This window comes from Labrus bergylta, chromosome 3 (assembly GCF_963930695.1).
Source record: "Labrus bergylta chromosome 3, fLabBer1.1, whole genome shotgun sequence".
Taxonomy (NCBI): Eukaryota; Metazoa; Chordata; class Actinopteri; order Labriformes; family Labridae; genus Labrus; species Labrus bergylta.
The window spans coordinates 34,692,772-34,712,804 of NC_089197.1; the positions used below are offsets into that span (position 1 = coordinate 34,692,772).

Sequence of the window (20,033 nt, forward strand, 5' to 3'; positions counted from 1 at the left end):
GGAATCTCATACGTATCTTGCTATGCTTATTGGCTTGAAGTGTTTAATATTAAGTAAGTTTGAAGGCCATTTATCTCAGACAAGACCAGCTGAGCTCGTCTGTTAGCTTTCCTGTTGTCTTAGCTGTTGTTGGTCAAGAAGAAATGAATGTCAGTTCAAGGCCTTTTCAAATGTGAACTATAAACTTAACTGCTAAATTATTTTACTGTGACCAACACGTTGTTGTACTCCAGTTAATCAGAGACAGTCATATCAGATTTTTAAAAAGTTTATTTAAACATTTTATGAAAAGAAATCTTCAATAAAACAACCCCTGGCTTCATTAACCATGTGGAAAATAAGTAAGGGAGACCATCAGGTCCAATTGCTGGGACATAGGAGAAAGTATAAAAAATAATTTAACAAAGAAATCCCAACAAAAATCAAATAAAGTAAAGAGATCCTGGATGATTGTTTGACTGTTAAAATATGATGGAAAAGCAAATCCAACACAACCCTCCAGCATCTGGCCTTTCAAACACAGGGCAACATCATGTAAAGAAAAATAAATTAAATATTGACCTGGATCTCTTTGTTTTATCTGAGGATGACTATGGTAGCCTTCTCACTGTCACAAAGCACCAGACTCTGTCCACCTTCTTTAGTTGTGCAGACGTCGATCAGCTCCTCTGGGTGATGGCAGAGAGGACTCTTCATCTGGGAGAGCTGCTGGTGTAAGGTCATTTCTACCACAGTGGATGAGCAGGGCATCTGGCACAGGTGAAAAAAGGAGGAGGTTCCTTCAAACTAAGCGACCCCAGCCTGACCTCTGTAACAGGTGTGCAGATGAAGGTTGAAATGAGTCATTTTTAGGTTCTGTTGATTGTAAAATGGAAAAGAAAACATCACCTTTCTATTTAACATTTAGCTGGTGTATGACTCAGTGTGATTTTTATTTTTAGAAGACTGTATTGTTAACAATAGCTTGTTTTGACAATCCTCTTTATGAAACTTCAAAACAATCACAGGATATAAACTTTTAACAGATGATTTTAACTTACACTTCACCTCTGTGGAAGATGTCAGACCCGCTGCTTTTATCTCTTCTTTGCCTAAATGAAGATACAAAAAACAATTGATTTACTGTTCATTTAAATATATTAGAGAAGCAGACATGAATCACTATCAGTTTCTAACAAAATACAACATATCTTACCACCTGTAGCCTACGGTCTGTGGTGCTAACCTAGCTTAAATATAGCTTAAATATAGAACAATTTCAGCAAAAACAGAGGACCCAGCAGCCCACGTATTTTCAATAATGATCAAAATAGCGGGATTTTTTAAAACACAGTGTTTAAATATTAGACTTTGAATACGGTGGTTTGTTGTACTTACACATTTCTTCATCGTAGACCGGCAGAGCGCTTTCGGCGTAGCTGGGCTGCGTAAGTCATCAGGGCAGTACGCTAAGTGGGCGGGGCGTGTTACCAGGGCTCCTGCCCCCGGACCCTACTGCGCAGACTCTGGCTCCAAATGACTTCAAAATCGCAAGATGGAAGCCCCCCTAAGAGGCGTATTTTGGCTTCAAGAACGTTGAGTGGGAACAGCTACAGTGCGCGCCCACTGGTTCAGACTCACTGCCCAGCACAGGTACATCTCCATCTCCATCCACATCCCCGAAACCCACTTGCTGCAACGAGGGTTAAGACAAATACTCCTCCCAATCGAAAATAGAGCTCGCCATTTTTAAGTTAATATGAATCACTTTTCAAAGTTGGAAAACTTTCAATTAGTTGAGGTGACATAAAAGTATAATACTGAGTTAACGCAACATTTTTATAGACTTGAAGTAAAACTAACTTAAAATTTTATGTTATCATGACTTTTTGTTTTTACTACTTTCAAAGAAATGCAAGGTGTGTTAAATGTATTTTTCTTAACTGTTTTAGTTCTACTCAAACAATACAAATGACAAATTCATTTACAACAGAAACCTTACTGTCAGTTTTGTCCCTGTGCAAGACCCAGATATGACAATTTAGGACAGGTTCGGGTCTCAGGTGTTTTTCCAGAAACCTTCACTGTGAGTTGATGTGTGAAAAAAAGCACCTCCAGTGATGTTTTTTACTTATTTCAATTGCAGACTTTTTTCTTTACGCTTTTTTTTCTTTTACATTTTTTTGGGGGATTTGCGTTTGTTTGATAGGACAGCAGAAGAGTATGTGGGGAGAAACAGTGGGATGACATGCTCTAAGTAGCATTATGTTAGGGAGTAGAACATGTGATCTGTGCGATAAGGAATACAGCCTCTGTATGTGTGGCTCTACCAACTGAGCTAAACCAACGGCCCTCACTTTTGTCATGCTGTAAATGACTGATTAGCTATTTCTGCAGTGACTCAGCTTTTCCAACAGGAGTCATCAGGATGCCTTAGTTGAGGATCTGCTTCTTCTTACTCACAGAGATGTTACTTGTTTGAAGCCAGGTGAGTGAGATTTGACCTTGATCAACAGAAGAGCTGCAGGTATGTCCAACCCAATGTGTTTATTGTACGTTAACACCTGGACTGGATAGAAACCCCCTCTATAACCTCTTCTAGCCCCCCTCTTCACAGTCTATTTAGTCCTTCTGTTTCTGTGCGAGCCTGTTCTTTAAACCTTCTAACCTAGTTTCCGATATGGAAGGTCCCTCCTACTCGTCATTGGGTTTTCACCTTGTTTCTTGCAGCCTGTCATTTTTTTTTTTGGTTATCAACATTTTTCCCTTCTACCTTGGAATACTTATGCTGCATTCATGTGGTGCCGGACACATCAGAAAAAACGAATTTCCAATATGTAAAATGCACATGAACACCTGCTCAAGTCGGAACAACAACTCGGAAAAGAATTAGGTGCCTGACTTCCCGACTTGACGTCAGAATCGTCATCACATAGGGGGCAAAAAATATGTTATGTAAATGTTCACACGTTTTTTTATTAATTCACATATTGCACATCAACTTTTTGCTCAAATATAACTTATTAACAGTGACATTTCACTGATCTTCTTGGTAGCATCAACGCTTTTTTGTGCTGTTGTTACAACATTCCGACTTTCCAAACTGAAATCACTTGAACATACTGAAGTCGGAAGAACGTCTTCCAAACTCTGAAACTTGGACCACCCAAGCAGCACCTGAATGCACCATTTAACCATTCTTTTCTTCTTCTTTTTTTTTTTTTTATAAATTCATCTAATCTAACAGTCTGTTTGTCCTCTCTTTGGTTTTACAAAACTTTATATCATAAAACAGTTTTACACAGGACCCTGTTTGTGTTTTCATGTAGTCAAAGCCCATTTCAGACTGCTTTTTTCACTGAAGTGCTGTAGCTCAGCAGTTATCAGCACTGCGTTCCCCGCTGGCTCTGCTGATACGTCTCGCCTCTGTAACACCTCTGTCACTACCTCCAAAGAAGGTACAGAAAGAGAAGGGGATCACTTCGTCTAACCCATTACGCCCCCACAACATTCAGAAGGTTAAACATCACATGGGAGTAAATATCGCAGGAGTGAAACGGCAGTCTGAAGAGGGGCTTTTGTTTCCATACTAAAGATAACTTTAAAACAAATCCAGAGGTACTGATGTACTTAAAATAAAATCCAGGGTAAGAAGCACTTGTTATACCTATGTTTCATCTACAAAGGGCTGTGTCCTTCAAACAGGTGCACCCACTATGACACTATGAAATTACGAGACATGCGCTGTCATGACCACAAGTGCATCCGCCACCATTCCTGTCTTCATGAACAGACTGGCAGCGCCACATTTTAACATCTTTTTCCCTCATTATGTCCTGATCCTGTCTTTAAAGAAAACAGATGGTTCTAGATAGAACTGCACAGAAACAGGTTCAGGTTATTTATTTTGTACCCGTAGATTAAGTTGTTTGCAGGGAGAGTCACATAACATAATAAATCATAGACAATCCATGAAACATAAAAAGTGCAAACGCATGGTGAGTAGGTAGAAGTGTACAAGTGCTCACAGTGAGCAGATTCTAATCTATAAGTTTGATGAACAAGTTGATCAGTAAAAGTTACAGAGCCTACAACATTAAAATAGACAAATAGATAAATAAGTGCACCATTTAGACACATGCAAGAAGCTTCCCAGCCTGCTATCTCTGTCCCTCTATATAAGACCTTAATGAAATTTCCAATAAATACATTAAACAGCAAAAATGATACTCGTCACATTTTGGAATTAGCTGCAAACAACAGAAATCATCACATAAGGACAAAGTTTGGAACCCTTTTTTTCTCTAATTCTACACATACTTTTTTCCCCTGAATTATAATTCTGTCTGTTTTGTTGGACAGTTTTGAGTGTGTTCAATGATATAAAGCCTGGATCTGTTCCCATGTGCGTTTGCACTGACACCTGAGCCACATTATGTCAGATATGTGTGAAATATTTCCTAAGAGGATGATCAGCAGCTGTTCACTCTGTGCTGTTATGTGAACATGAAACCACTGAGACCCCCCCTCCCCTCGTGTTACAGTGTGAAAATGGAGCCTGTCCCTGTAGAGCCTCATAACTCAAAGTTGTTGTTTTTTTTCTGCAGGAACAGGACTTCTTCTCGCTGACTTAAAGGGTTCAAGTTACTCTGAAAAAGGATGAGGTCTACACTTAAATTATGAAGACTGTCCAATTAAAAGCTGCTCACACACAAACTGAGTCTGTCTCACTGTAATCTGAGGCTGAGCACCAATCTGAAGAGGCAGCTCTTAAGCCTAAACATGAGTACAAGTATCGACGGGTTCCTGATAGTTGCTGCTCTGCTGGCAAAATGCAGACAGGTGATACTGTCCTGATATCTGCTTCGTGTTTGCCCTTCTGTCAGCATGCTGCAGCACTATGTGATCCCCCTGACCACTGTTTACCTGGATAACAACAGGCCGGGTTCCATTCTACAATTCACTTAGCAGACGCTTTTATCCAAAGCGACGTACATCAGAGAGTAAGTACAACACAAGCAAGGATCTAGAAAAAAGGGAACAATGTCAGTAAGAGCAAACGATCAGCTTTGAGTCTGATTGGACACACAGGTGCTGACAGGAAGTGACCAGAAGCAAAGCACAACATTGAGGGCAGTTCTTGAGAGCTCTAATCAGTATAGAAACCATCTTATAAGTCATCGTTATCAAACAAAAACCATCGTCATTACCATCATCATCATCAATAATATGGAGACCATCATCATTAAGTTAGTAGGTATTCATGAAAGACCTGGGTCTTTAGCTTTTTCTTAAAGGTGCAGAGGGACTCTGCAGATCCAATGGAGTTTGGAAGTTCATTCCACCACCGGAGGGCAACAGAGGAGAAGAGTCTAGTCAGAGACTTTGGACCCTGCTGTGAAGGTTGGATCAGACGCCTTTCATTGGCAGAGCGTAGTGGGGGGGAGGGAGTGTAGACCTGGATCAGAGAGTTAAAGTGAGGAGGAGACGTTTTTGTGTCTGTTTTGTAAGCAAGCAGCAGAGTTTTAAATTTGATGCGAGCACTAATACAACCCAACTTCTGTCTTTATGTCTTCACTCATTTCTAAAGCATATTCACATAACGCCTTATTTGTGACAGGACAGGGTGGGGGGGTTAAAAGCACAACGCAGACAGAAGTGGCGGTCAAAGCAACAGAGTCCGAAGAGATGATGACAGTATTTACAGTATCTAAATATAATTGACACTACTATGAATGCGTGTGAAATTGAATAAACGTTCACAAGAACTAATCTCTGTTATTGATTGCAGGCAACAATGATTGAATTGATTGCAGCTGGATGTAGGTCAAGTAATCGGGCCATCACTTGACCACACCAACTTTGCCATTTGGGTTAGGCAGATGTGTCCACAAACGTTCAGCTGTAACTCGTCAGTTAAGCAGATACCAGGCCTTTTTAAATGTCAGACAATGTAAGACCAAATTCATAAGATAACATGACAGACGATGTACTGGATGGTATAATGGATGACCAGGAGGCCTCGAGGCGCAGGAGAGACAGACTGCGTCGGGACACGCTCTCCGCACTAGAGGTAAGATCTAATGCCTTATGCCAGTGTTTCTCAAATGGGGGTAAAAAATGGTTGTTAAAATGTTTTTATTTATATTTGCCAGCTGTGAAAGCTTGGCAAATTGACTTCATTGTATCCAGCGGAAAGTTTTCCAGAAAGGATGCACTTATGTTTCTTTGATCCTCGGTGCTGAAATAAAGAAACTTGAGACATCATTAAACATAGAACTACATCCCGTTAAAGTGAGGCATGAGGAGTGAGGAAACAAAAAATAAGGGTCATGAGAAGTACCTTAAATAGACACTGTGATTATGGACTTAAAGGGATACTTCACCCATTTGCATTAAGCTTTGTATCATTAGAAACCTGGTAGTATTTTTGAATGGTCGTGCATCCCGCCCTCATTTTCCCCTGAGATGGGAAATCTTTGTATTTCTGAGTCTGAAAAGGAGCTTCCAGTGATGCAAAATGACGATTTTTGAGTCACTGGAAGCTGCTGCGTTTAGCAGGGTGAAACTACAATGCTTGTTCCTCATATTTTCAACCACTGAAGCTACAGACCAATCACAGATCAGTGGGTGGGAACTCACTCTCAGAATCAAAACTTAACATCCGCTATATTGCTTGGAAGCTATGCTAACAGGCTCTGTGGAGAAAGCTGATAATGGAGAAAAAATATAAATATAGCGGTGAGACGGCACCAACTTCAAAATGTATTTCACATTTCTTCTACATATATGACCCAATGTCAATACAGACTCATGTTTCAACAGGTGAAGTATCCCTTTAATTGACGTCACCTAGAAAGTGATTGAGTGCACAAGGCTGCAAGGGCTCGAAATGGTTTAATAGGAATGGGATAGCACTTTTTGAATTCTCTTTAATCCTGACAGCACGACATCATGGCTGACGTTTTCTACTTTCCTCACTGCCAAGGCGCTTAATGGACAGACTGCCAGATTTTCATGTGATCGAGGCTCTAAAACATACAGGGAGCCATGTCAGTGCTGCTAAAACAGGAGTTATATGCTCTCTCTCTCTTTCTTTTTTTTTGTTTGTTAAAATACCTGCGGCAGAGTTCTGAATAAGCTCTAGTTTTCCAATATACTCTTTTGGTAGACTTGTAAAAAGATTGTTACAAACTGCAGTACACTGGAACAAAAGGCATGGGTGACCTTCGCAGCATTTTGCTGTCATAAAAACACCAGGGGCGTTTATTTATTAATTCAATTGGCTGTTTTATGTATTTATACTTGCAGGCAAACTTTATTTTGAAGCCTTAATGTTGATTTCATGCCTGTTTACCGTCTCTCTTTCATTTTTTTTATTGATTTCTGCTTTATGGCGTTTGTTTACCCTTCCATTCTTGCGGGCTTTCCCTGGGAATCCTATATTTCATGTCACAGTGCTATGAACTATGTGTAATTCTGTAGATATGCCCCCTTTCAGAAAAGGTGCCTAAAGGGCTGAAAAAGTCTGTGAGAGACCCCTTACACACTCGATGATTTGACAGTGAGATAGCTCTAAGCCCTCACGGCTTCAATGGGAATGTGCATCAAAGTCAATGAGTGTGAAAGTGTTGACATCGAGATCGGGCCATTAAATCCTAAATAAGACAGGAAACACTGAAGACAAGACTAGAGAAATGCTCACAAGAGAAACAGACAGATACACATGAAAACATTAAACAGAAAACACTTCAAGCTTAACCGCAGAATATGATCAGAAAAACATGCCGAGGGATTAAAGCAACACAAGGGAACACACCAGGAACACAAGGATGAATCTCAAAATATAACAGGAAATTAAATCCAAACACTGAAATAAACAAAATTACTGAACAAGAACAAATCATCACTTAAAAAAGTCAAATAAAAAGTATGAAGACAAGACAAAGTTAGAAAAAGTAAATTACTTCTGGAGAAGTTAGGATTGTTAAATACTTTTTTTTTGTCCGAAATTGACATGACATCAGCTGTCATTTTGTAATTAGGGTCCGAGCGCAAACCGTGTGAGGACCCTCTTGAAACCCTAGCGATTCTTCTTTTTCTTTTTATTGTTCCTCCTCTTTGCGGCCACTTTTGAGGGCCTGAATGTGCCCGAAAACTCACCAAACTTTCCACGGTCATCAGGTCTCGCAAAAAATTTGATATTTTGGTGGTTTCGTGAAAAAAATTCGCGAAATGGCTCAGTGGCGCCCCCTTGAAATTTTACAGTACACTCACGAAAATTGGTATGCATATTAAGCTTCTCGGGACGGACTAAAAATCCTCTTGCGGCGTTTCAAAAAACCCGACAAGAAGTCCACAAATTAAAGTTGAAATTCACGATAATGGCTCAAAATCACAGATTTCAGCCTTCTTATTTGAACGCACTTGCCCGAGGGCGCCATCCGATCGACGCAATCTCAGTGTCAGTGCATTCTAGACAGGCTCAACATATCTCGTTGTGTACGGCATGTTATTTCGTCAAAGGGCGTGGGCGTGGCATGCGTTTTAAAGTTTTTAGAGCGTTTTGGCAAGTTGCCAAAAAAGTAAATGCTTATATCTCTGCCATCTAGTCTTTAATCATATCAAAATTTATCATGATAGCATGATACGGGACCCGCCCTGAACACATCCATGATTGACATTTTTTGATTAGTCACAGTGCCACCTGTTGACAACAGGAAGTTACTGCTTCTCAATTAGCATTAGCCATTGCTACACGGTAGCTAATTTTCCCGTCAAAATTGGTGTGGACCATGCTAACACCTTGGCCATACAACACTTTCAAGCTCAAATGCCTATGTCCAACGCTGTCACCATAAGGACATGAAGTAGTTTTTTCACAGGCTTAACATAGTCGTACTGTCCCGAAACTTCATACATATAATCCTGGTAGTAAAGTCAAACATCTTATACCGTTTAAGAGAGTGGGCGTGGCTTAATGGCTCAGTGGCGCCCCCTACAATATTTCAAACATTCAGCCCCAGCAGCACGTTGAACCTACAATTCTGAATTTTACTATGCATTTCCAACATGACAAAAGCTACAAAAAAGGGTCTTGCACCCACGCCCAAAACTCAACAGGAAGTCCAAAAATCACATCGCCATCAAACAGGAAGTGGCTGTAACTCTTATACACTTTGTCTGATCTTCTTGTAATTACATAGGTATGATCAAGGTTGACCTCTGAACACAGTGACACAAAACAATAATAAAGTTAAACCATAGCGCCTCCTAATGCAAGGACTAAATACTACATCATACATACTTTCTTGGATCTGCTTAAAATTTCCCAGGTATGATCACGGTTGGCCTCTGAACACATTGACATAACAATCATTTACTTTAACCATAGCGCCCCCTACTGCAAGGAGTAAGTACTACATCTTATATACTTTGTCTGATCTTTTTTAAATTTCTCAGGTATGTTCAGGGTTGGCCTCTGGACAACAATGACAAAACAATAATAAACTTTAACCATAGTGCCTCCTAATGCAAAGAATAACTACTACCTCCCATATACAATGTCAGATTTTCAACAAATTTCACATGTATAATCAGGGTTGGCCTCTGAATACAGTCACATAGCAATAACACATTTTAACCATAGTGACATGATCACATGATCTTCATTACGTTGCTTATTTCAACATGCCAGTACTACGGCTTTTACACAAATTAAACTGCACGGCCTGCTGCCTAGCCACGTTCTGCAGCTGCTGCACTCCCGCGGTCGCAACACACCCCGACATTCACAGGGGTGCGAGGGCCCTTCATCACCGCTTGCGGTTTTAATTGGTTTTGTTTTCTGTCACTTAGGAAAAAATCATCTGCTCAATAAATTGTTGAATTGAATTGTAGAATTGTATTTGTACAGAGTAAATGTCATTTCAAAAAGAGTAACTCTACACCTTAGTCTTTGTTATAATATTCACAGAGAGCCAACATCAAGCTCAACACTCAGTGACATTAAGCAAAGTAACAGTGGCAAGAAAAGACTTTGACCACGACTGTGATGGGCATGGAAGGAGGGATAGACAGAAACAAACACATCAATCACAACAAACATAACAACAATGAATAAAACAGATTCATAGCTACAATGCCAGAAATAATAAAAGTAAGTAAAGAATTGTCACTTTCTACAAGTTGAAATCAAAGATGAGCCCTGATCTGCATTATGAGCAGATGTTTGTGAAGAAGATGATTGAAGCAAAAACAAACACACCTGACACATTACCCAGACTCTGTCTCTTACGCTCCGGCTTTAGCATCAGAATAGCTAAGTAGGTTTTATGTGAGGGCTGTGATATCGCCTGTACTAAAGAATCATTGCCTTTTCATGTGATTTCTCTTTAGATAATAATGTGTTAGATCTTCAAAGCCTCAGCACTCATTTGCAGCCCCATACCTTCCTCTGAGCCAAATGTATTATTAACATTACAAAAGCAGCGCGGCCTCTCGGTGCCCTGCCTTTCATTAGCATTTATATAGACAGCGGACGCAGCGGCAGGCTGCTGTACGGCTTATTTCAGAGCAGCATGCTAAGAACTGTCAGGGGAGAGGAGAACAGCATGAAACTAAATATTGATGATAGGGCAGGACGTGCAGAAGCCCATATTTGTCTGATGGGGATGTCATGCTGTCCCTAGAAGTATTGTTTTTCTGATTTCTCTGATGTAACAACTGATGATCGCTGGCTCTTTGCTTTGTGTCAGAGAGGTAAATCAAAGGAGACAGGCGTATAAAAATAATATCATTACCCTTACGTTCCCTCAACAATGTCAGTGATTCATGACAGCACTGCTCCTGTTTGCTTTCAGAGTGTCTGATGTCAACATTTCTGATTTGGATGAATTATCAGAGGGACCTGTTTTAAACAGACAGCAGAGCAGATGTTGCATTAACGCAGTCATAAAAAAATCAAACAGTCCCATCACAGTTTACAAGTCCAAAACCAGCAAAAGATTTCACTCCCAAGTCTTAGAAATACAAAAGGGACTAATCCGTAAAGATCCTCTTCATGCACCATTTACGTCAAGATATAAGGACCAAAAAAAACAAACATCTGGGGTGGAGGCGTAGGTGGAGAGGGATGGGTCACACAGCCACTCTGCTTTTAACCAGGACACCAACATTTAACATTCAGTGACTCGTCTTTAGTTACATTATGTCCTAAGTTACATAAGTTTTGTTAGTTACACAACTTGTGTTGTTATGAAACCTACATCTGTTAGTTATGTAAATTTTAAATCCAAACCGTGATCTTTTTCCTAAACCTTACCAAACATGACCAAACTGTGAGACTTACAAATGGTTATAACCCGAGCAGACTCTCCCTTCATTTAAATCCGTCGTTCATACTGGACTGAATGGATTCATTCTATTCATGCAGCCCTTTAGTCAACAGGTAACAAATAAGAATATGTAGTGAAAAAAGTCACACATCAACAAATGCAAACACAGATTATTCTGATTCCTGTATAACCACCATTACTGGCATTTTTCCGCCTCATATATTGTTTGAATTTTTTTTTTATGAAGAGATATTTCTGTTTATGAAGATAACATTACGCTTCCAGTTGTGAGTGAATGTGTGAATGTTATACAGCAATGTTACATGTGAATACATGGGGTTACAATTCATATTTTCATCTCAAGCTATTAATGTACTTCATACATTTAACTATTTACAGTTTCATTTCATGTGTGTATGCTTTACATGTGCAGTATATTGACACAATATTTGTACTGTATTTTCAGTTTTACAGAAACGACCATCAGTAAAGCCACTTTGTTCAAGAAAACGGTTTTATTGGAGTTTTTGTTCGCTATCTGTCTAGCCTTGCTCAGAAATGCAATCGTGAGGACAGAATACAGATATTAGATATATCATAGATATAACATAGATATGTAAATATTGAGCAATTTGTAGTGCTTTCATTACATGGCCGAGAAAGTTAAAGTATTCTCTGCCTCTGTAGTCTCTAACTATGTGGTGAAACATCTTCATGCAGTATAGCTTACTTTATCTGAGTGTATGAAAAGATCAAGGCTGGAAGAAACACAGCTGTGGATCAAAAGTCTGCTGATTCATTATTTAATGGAACTACTGCCCACTCAGTTCTGGTAGCTTATAAATGGTAAATGGACTTGAGCTTGTATGGCGCTTTTCTACACTGTAAACCCGTATGCTCAAAATAATTAATTGAATTAAATAGTGAAAACTTAAAATATGTTAAAACATTCTACTAACTCAAACATTTTGAGTGCCTGTAGCATTTTCTGACTTTTGAGTTAATTAAACTGATAATTTTTGTAGATTTATTTTTACTTAAAATTAAGTAAAATCCAAGACTGGATCATACTGGATCTACAGCCACATGGGCTTCTGTGTTCTTCGTCTTGCCCAGTATCAGCGCCGTTGGATTAACTCTAAGTATTGAACACACAATTAAATTTTGTTTTAATAATTTGTTCATATTTGGAGGTTAAACTTGCTGAGCAAGTATTCAGGATAGCCACGTAACGTTAAGCTAGCGGAACCGTAGCCTCGCTAGCCTACAGGATTTGGATGCAGTGATAGCTAGCCAAGCAGACTGGTCAGGGGCACCAATGTGTTACAAAACATTATGTGTCAAAATATTAACTATAAAGTATAAAGTCGGGTCTAATGCATTACAGCTCACAAGGAAAACGTGTAATATTTTTATTCAGTGTCAATCAGACAAACAAAAAAAAAGTAGATCAGAATGGGGGTTGGTGACATACCTTCACGTGCAAATTGCTGTTTTTAATGTCAGGCATTTGTCTAAACCCTGTAACACAAGTGTAGTTTTGCGTTTGTGTGGCATTTTAATGTACAGTCGGGAGTTTTATCTGCTACATGAAGTCTTTCTGCCCAACTTTCCCCAAGGAGAGGATCCCTCAAGTCTTGAGCGTTTGAGGCAGAACATTGTTGAGGAAGTTCAGAAGACTGAGAGAAACCTACTCCTCATTGGTAAGATGATGCAGAACCCATTTGCCCTGAGGCGACAGACGATAGTGAAGACCTGCCCACCGGTGAAACAGCTCATGGACCTTTGGCCAGCTCTCCATATGGAATCTGGGGTAATTTGGATTAGCTGTCTTTCCTTTGCTGGTAATGTATGTCCGAAATAAAAAAATAATCATTTGATTAATGTTGAACTGACTAATTGATGTCACTGTACGTACTATCCCTTTCTTCTTTATTTAAATGTAGGTGTATGTAGAGTTCCAGCGAATCACAAACCAGAACCTGCCTAACACATTCTATGCCGAGCTTGATCGCCATACTCCTCATTTGATGACCTTATTCAGACAGAAGGCATCCAAAACGGGTAAGACAGCAGATGCTTTGGCTGAAATTTTTAAAATCCATGATGAACAGGTGAAGAGATTACACATTTTACATATTAGATCTGTGTATTATTGGTGTTATTTTTAATGATTCAAGTGAGCTTTTGAATTCCACAATAAGTCCTCTCTATGTGTTTGCCATTTCTCTGATTTCCCCAAGATAAGTTAGCAGGTTATTTGTGGATTTATGTCCAAAAGTCAATGTGATGGCCAATTGCTTGGGACTCTGTGGCCTTGTTTGATTAGTTAACTTGTCACAGTATTTACAAGTCTGTTTTAATCTTCATAGGAGTTGCATGATATCTACACAAGGTGTACCACTGTTCTACATGCCCTTCCTGTGTATCTTCGTGAGGAAGTCTCTGGATTTTTCAGGTAAGTCCCTGTGAAGAATAATCAGGCCCATTTCCTTCTCTTATGTGCCCATGGTGTTTTAGATAATAAAAAAAAGATGAGGTGGATGTGATTAATGTGATCTCTCTTTCATTCTTTAAGGATGATACTGTTGAGCCAGAGATTGGGGATGCAACAGTGGCCCTCCTTACAGTCGTCAGCGACAGTCCCATGAGTCCAGTTCACTACCATCCTGTGAGAATCTCTGTTGTCATGGAAAGTGAGGTCGTGGCCAACCTCCCCAGACTTGCCAATGACTTCCTGGTAATGTTTGGCCTAATCTATGCACTACATCTCAGCTATCCCAAAAGACTGACCAACACCTTCGAATTCACTCAAAAAATATTACTTGGTTTGGAAGATGGTAAACTGTCACCCAGGCTGCAGACTCTCAAGAATGACTTGATGATACATGTGTAGTAGGGATGGGAAGGTCTGCTTAGCTCAGGTTACTATTCAGTTCACAATGCGATACAAGACTTTCTGGAGTTCACGATGAGATGCAAGACTTTCTGGAGTTCACGATGCGATACAAGACTTTCTGGAGTTTACGATGCGATACAGGACATTTGAGACAGTTGTTAATGTGCAAAAAGTTGGGGAGCCGCTGCATATCATTTGGATGGAGAGCTTGTGAAATTGTGATGGGCAGGCCGGGGCAATTTTCATTACTACAGCAGAATAAAATGTAGCTAATATCACTTTTTTGTATTAAGTCGTATTGAGTTTTCATCTAGTCTCCCATTCTTTCCATGTGTAGAAATTGGTCTGAAAAGTGGGAAAAAAGGCTATTTTATGCTAGGCCATGTACCTTCTAGTTCAAAGTTATTTACTTACTGCTACAATTTTCAACCAGGTGTCCTAAAGTACACATTGTGCCTTTGTACTTGCTCATGTAAGATTTACCTTTTAACATTGCTTATTATATGTAGAGTTTTTCAAGGAGTTTGTAAGCTATTCATGACATTTATGAAGATTGTGTTTCCAAGTTGTGGAACTAGGTTATCAACCAGATGGCCCCCATGTATACACTGTGCCTTTATACTTGTTAATGTAATACCGGTAGTTAAACATTTGAACCGTTAAAGTAAAGAGTGATAGATTTACATGAAGTTTATAAGCTATTGGTGACATTTATGTTATATTGTTCCTAAAAGTTGCCGTCCTACAGGTTTTCTGATTCTTTGCTTTTCTGAACAAATTGTATTTATTTTTTTGTATATTCTTTATTTATATAGATTATATATTTCTATTTTTTTTATAGTTTGATTTACTGTGTTAAGAGGGAGAGGGTGACATGTAAAGTTTCTATTCTCAACTTTTGAAAGTGTTTACCCTTGATAAAGTTTTGAGTTCTATACACTGAAAATATGGTGTATATGTATTTTTTTCAAGTTAGTTGTACTTAATGTAACTAAGGCAATCAGTTGCCACAATTTTTTAAAGTTTCAAGGCAAATGATTTTAAGTTTGCAGAACTCATTTGTTTTGAGTTGCGTGGAAGCAAAAGATTTAAAAAAACAACTAATAAATATTGAGTTTATTGGACATGGAATTCTCAAATTTGTCTACTTAAAAGTATTCAGCTGTGTTAACTTAATGCAATGAGAGCGATAAATGAATATTCTAAGTTGCATTAACTGAAAATATTTGATTTACCGTATTTTCCGCACTATAAGGCGCACCGGATTATAAGGCGCACCTTCAATGAATGGCCTATTTTAGAACTGTTTTCATATATAGGGCGCACCGGATTATAAGGCGCATAGAATAGAACGTGTTTACAACTGAACAAGGCTGGGAGATATTGTGAATATATAAATGTAAATACGTATAAAACGTAACGTATAAAACTACAAAAACAAAAGTACATAAGACGATTTCCCCAAATAATAAATTATTTCTTTGACGTTTCTCTTAACTCTCAAAACGTAGTTTTATACGTAGTGCATTCACAATAACTCAACGTTGTTCAAACGTTAATGTGCATATTCACAATATCTCCCAGCCTTGTTCAGTTGTAAACACGTAAAAGAAACACAGTCTGATACCGCTAATTCAACGTTAGTGCAGGGGTGCCCAAACAGTCGATCGCGATCGACAGGTAGATCGCTGACTGATTCTCAGTCGATCGCGAGATGTTTAGTCAATATAAAATACAATTGTAAAATAGAAAAGTGATTTCAATTTCATCTCATTGCACTGTTTCCCACACACGATACCTGTGTTGGGAGCCCAAGTATACTTCCGACCTGTGTGTATTTAATTTTTCATTTATTCATGAAATTGCTGCGTGCATGAGAGAGCGAGCGAGAGAGCGCGCGGGGGAGCGAGAGAGAGCGCGCGCAAGAGAGAGTGCAGGCATGCGCAATGACGTGCAGGTAAAACCGGGGGGGTAAATGTTTTACCAAAAAGTCATATATAGAAACTATGCTACGAGTATTAAGCGCATTTGATGAAGCTGCAGCTACTTTTCTCTGCTCCTGTCTGCTGTCATGACTGTGAGCATCGCGGGGGACGAGACACACCAACAAACAGCGCAAACGCAAACACACACACACACACACACACACACACACACACACTTGCACTGGAGCGCCAGCCACCACGCGAACCTTTTTACTTTTTACTTTTAGTGCTACAGCACACAGTTGATCCGTGATCCGTACGGACCGAGGCGGAAACACACGTGACCCGGTCAAACAGTCGGTTGGACTTTACTCCGTTCACTCTCACCGTGTCTGCAGCTAATTTAACAAAAGCAAAATCATCTCACAGCAGCCTGCTGTAGTCTGTAGTCTGCATCACTATGTGGACTGGTAGATCTCGGCAGACTGGTAACTTTAAAAGTAGATCTTAGTTCAAAAAAGGTTGGGCACCCCTGCTTTAGTGCATAACTCAACATTGTTCAGTTACGTATAACACGTAAAGCTCACTTTTTCAGTTCATTCCCCGTCCACGAATCCCTCGAATTCTTCTTCTTCAGTGTCCGAATTGAACAGTTGAGTACGGCATCCAACATGCCCGGCTCCCTCTCGTCATTATCCGAGTCAGTGTCGCTGAGTGCCGTGTACAACCAGTATGGATCAACCAATTAACCAATTGATCCATATATAAGGCGCTCCGGATTATAAGGCGCACTGTCGTTTTTTGAGAAAATTAAAGGCTTTTAAGTGCGCCTTATAGTGCGGAAAATACGGTACCTGTAATCAAAAGGTAAATGTAACACTAACTCCTAATATTTAAGCTCTGAAAACTTGTAACTTTTGAGTTCATAAACTTAAAAAAAGTAAGGCAATCAGTTGCCTTAATTTTTTTTTAATTCTGCTAACTTATTTGGGTTTACAGTGTAGTCTTCTGACTAATCAAAGCACTTTTACACCGCATGTCACACCTACACATTCACACACCGATTGCTAAACGTCAACCCATTTCACTAACATTACCCAACCATGTTTGGTCCAAACTTACTCCAGTTGGGCTTGAACAATCGTCCTGTGTGTGCATGCAAAGGATTAATAAGGAGCCCAGATCAGTCGATTGATGAAAAGTCGATATACAATGTCAACAAAAAAAAGGAGAGCTGAATTATTTTTTCATGGCCAAACAACGCATGTTGATCGAGCTGTATGAAGAATACAAAGAAGTACTGACTAAACAGCCACACACACTGTAAACCCGAACAAGTTGAAAGTACTCAAAATGTTTGTCGTAACTGATTACCTCAAAGTTCTTAAGTAGTAGAAATACAAATTTTGAGTAGAACTGAAATAAAAAAATGTAATTTCAGTTCACTCAATTGTTTTCTTATTTTCTTTATTAATTTTTAAGTTTTCCCAACTCAAATGTATTACTTATAAAAAATATATTTTAAGTTAAGCATACTCGCTTTAATTGATTTGATGATACTCATTCAAATTAAATCTAACCAACTCTTCTACTCAATGAATTTATTTGTGCTCAACCCAAAGCCTGGGGAAAATCTAATCAAAAAATTAAATTGTGCTAAACTTATACACCGAAGGAAAAAGATAAACAAAATAACTTCTCATCAGCTCAAAATGTACAAGAAAACCCTCATTTCAGTAACAATTGTTAAAAAATACTAATACAACTCACTTTGTTCAGTTCACCTTTTTTATTTAAGTTTAAAACAGTCTATAAAACTTGAAACAACTGGAATGGTTTTGTAGATCCAGTAATGTGCACTGTATTTTAATGGAAACATTGACAGTGTTTATTTTACACAGGATTTGAAGAACCTTAAACTGTGCTACAAGGTGCAAATTAAGGACATTATTAGAAATAACCAATAAATTTAAACAAAATATGAGAAAATAACTTTTGTGGAATCAAAAGCAAATAAAGATCCAATGATTTAACATAATGAATCACACATATTATGTGCTGAGGTAGATAAGGAACCTTATAAAATGATTACCTTCAGATAAAAACCAACATTATGAAAATGTCCATCATCCAACCTGGGGAGACCTGTCACATCAAGGTCTGCTTCAATCACATCAGAAATGCTGTCAGGGTTGAACTGGATGGTACCAGTGGAGCTGTCAGTGACCACATAGAGGAGAGCTACAGGGGTGTCGTCAAAGTTTGGCTCATCGTCCCACTGCAAAAATACAAGGAAAAAAAGATGGAGATAATCCCAGTAACAAGATTACAAGTCTTGCACAGTAGGCTCTTGCTCCTCACACAATTAAAAGCATCAGTAAATGTGTTTCTGTCTTGACACAACACTCGCATGTAAATATGCATGTTGGCAGTTACTGGCGGTCACACTTTTTTCTCTGTCTATACTGTCTCTATAATACCTGCTGAATGTAAGTAAGGGTGTCACTGTAAGGGTGAAAGGACAAAATTCAAAGTCCTAATTCTGTTTTAAAATGCGACCTAAAGTCCATTATTATTACGAGGCCTCTAGAACTCAGACTTAGCCAAATCACATCAAAGATAATCATGCTTCCTCTTCCTGCCACAAAAAAAGAAAATCAACCAATTCTTGTTTTTTCACCCCTGACTGCTGAAGCACCATTTTAGCTTCAGCCTAACTACGGGAAGATTTTCTCATGTTCAACAAGGATTGAAAATGTCTTACAGTTGGACCTGGCCTAATACAGTATGCCTCATGGAGTGGAAGAACAATAACAGTCCTTATACTCTTTCACTGTAATTAATAATAATAATACATTTTATTTAAAGGCGCCTTTCAAAACTCTCAAGGTCACCTTACAGAACAGAGATAAAAACAACAAAGTAACAGCACAACGATGAAAAAAAGAAAAATCTAGAAAAATCTAAACCGATCTCTTCTTCTATTAAAGTCTGTAAAATGCAGGAAGTCACATTTTACTTTACAAAAACAGTTTACACTAGTCATTGATATTGACATTTTCATAATTGCACAATTGCACTGAGTACATACCTTGCAGGTCTTGAAGATCCCCTTGCCGGTACAATGGGAGGGTATGAAGAGCCAGAGTGCTTCTTGTGTACATCATGCTGTTCCTAGGCCAAAAAAGAAATTCCTTTTTAAATTCTCATTATGACTATAAGAATAAATGATCATTATTAACCTTAGCTGCAGGTTAAAATTATTATTCTTATGTATGTCATTTACCTACAGCTTATAAATCCTCCTGCAGCGCCTGTCTCTCATGTCGCTGAGGCCTTCTGCCTGTATGCTGTTGCAGTGTGTGTCGGTCCAGCTGGCTGTAGAATGTGTTGTAAAGGTTCATATTTGTGATGCAATGGAACTCAGCAAACAACTGCAGACCTACAGAAACATAAAAGTATATTGATGAACAGTTTTTAACTGTAACACTGAAAATAGATTATTTGTAGTTTTACTTAATATTCAGTTTGATTCAAGGGAAATGGATTCAATTAGCAATATAACATAATTTAGATTATTCCAGTTCATCATAATCAAATGCTTATGTTTATTTTAATTTAACAACAAATCATACTCACCAATACAAAGATTGATATGCAGTGAGTCAGGTGACTGGGGGATGATGAAATGCCTTCAGCAGCTCTCCCTTAATGGGCACAAATGATATGAAAACAAGCTAAGATTAGTTCAAATAATGGCCCTGTGAAAAACTGCTTGCACTATATACTTGAAACTATTTTCTAATGTTCTGTTGAACAAAGACATGTATGTTTGTAAGGCAGTTCATCACACCACGAACTACAGTTTCAACAAACAGCCCTCACCAATATGAA

General features: G+C 38.8%; 1 long non-coding RNA gene across 2 annotated transcripts; it reads right to left on the reverse strand.

Annotated features, from left to right (window-relative positions):
- Positions 1-613: 613 nt before the first annotated feature.
- On the reverse strand, positions 614-1,489 carry LOC136178511 (uncharacterized). 2 transcript variants are annotated; one of them, XR_010665915.1, is made up of 3 exons: positions 1,378-1,489; positions 1,041-1,091; positions 614-855 (listed from the first exon to the last, which is right to left on the reverse strand). It is a non-coding gene; the product is annotated as an uncharacterized lncRNA (long non-coding RNA). The 2 variants fall into 2 exon arrangements; XR_010665914.1 differs by having other exon boundaries at positions 614-808; positions 1,378-1,488.
- Between the last annotated feature and the right edge of the window lie 18,544 nt (positions 1,490-20,033).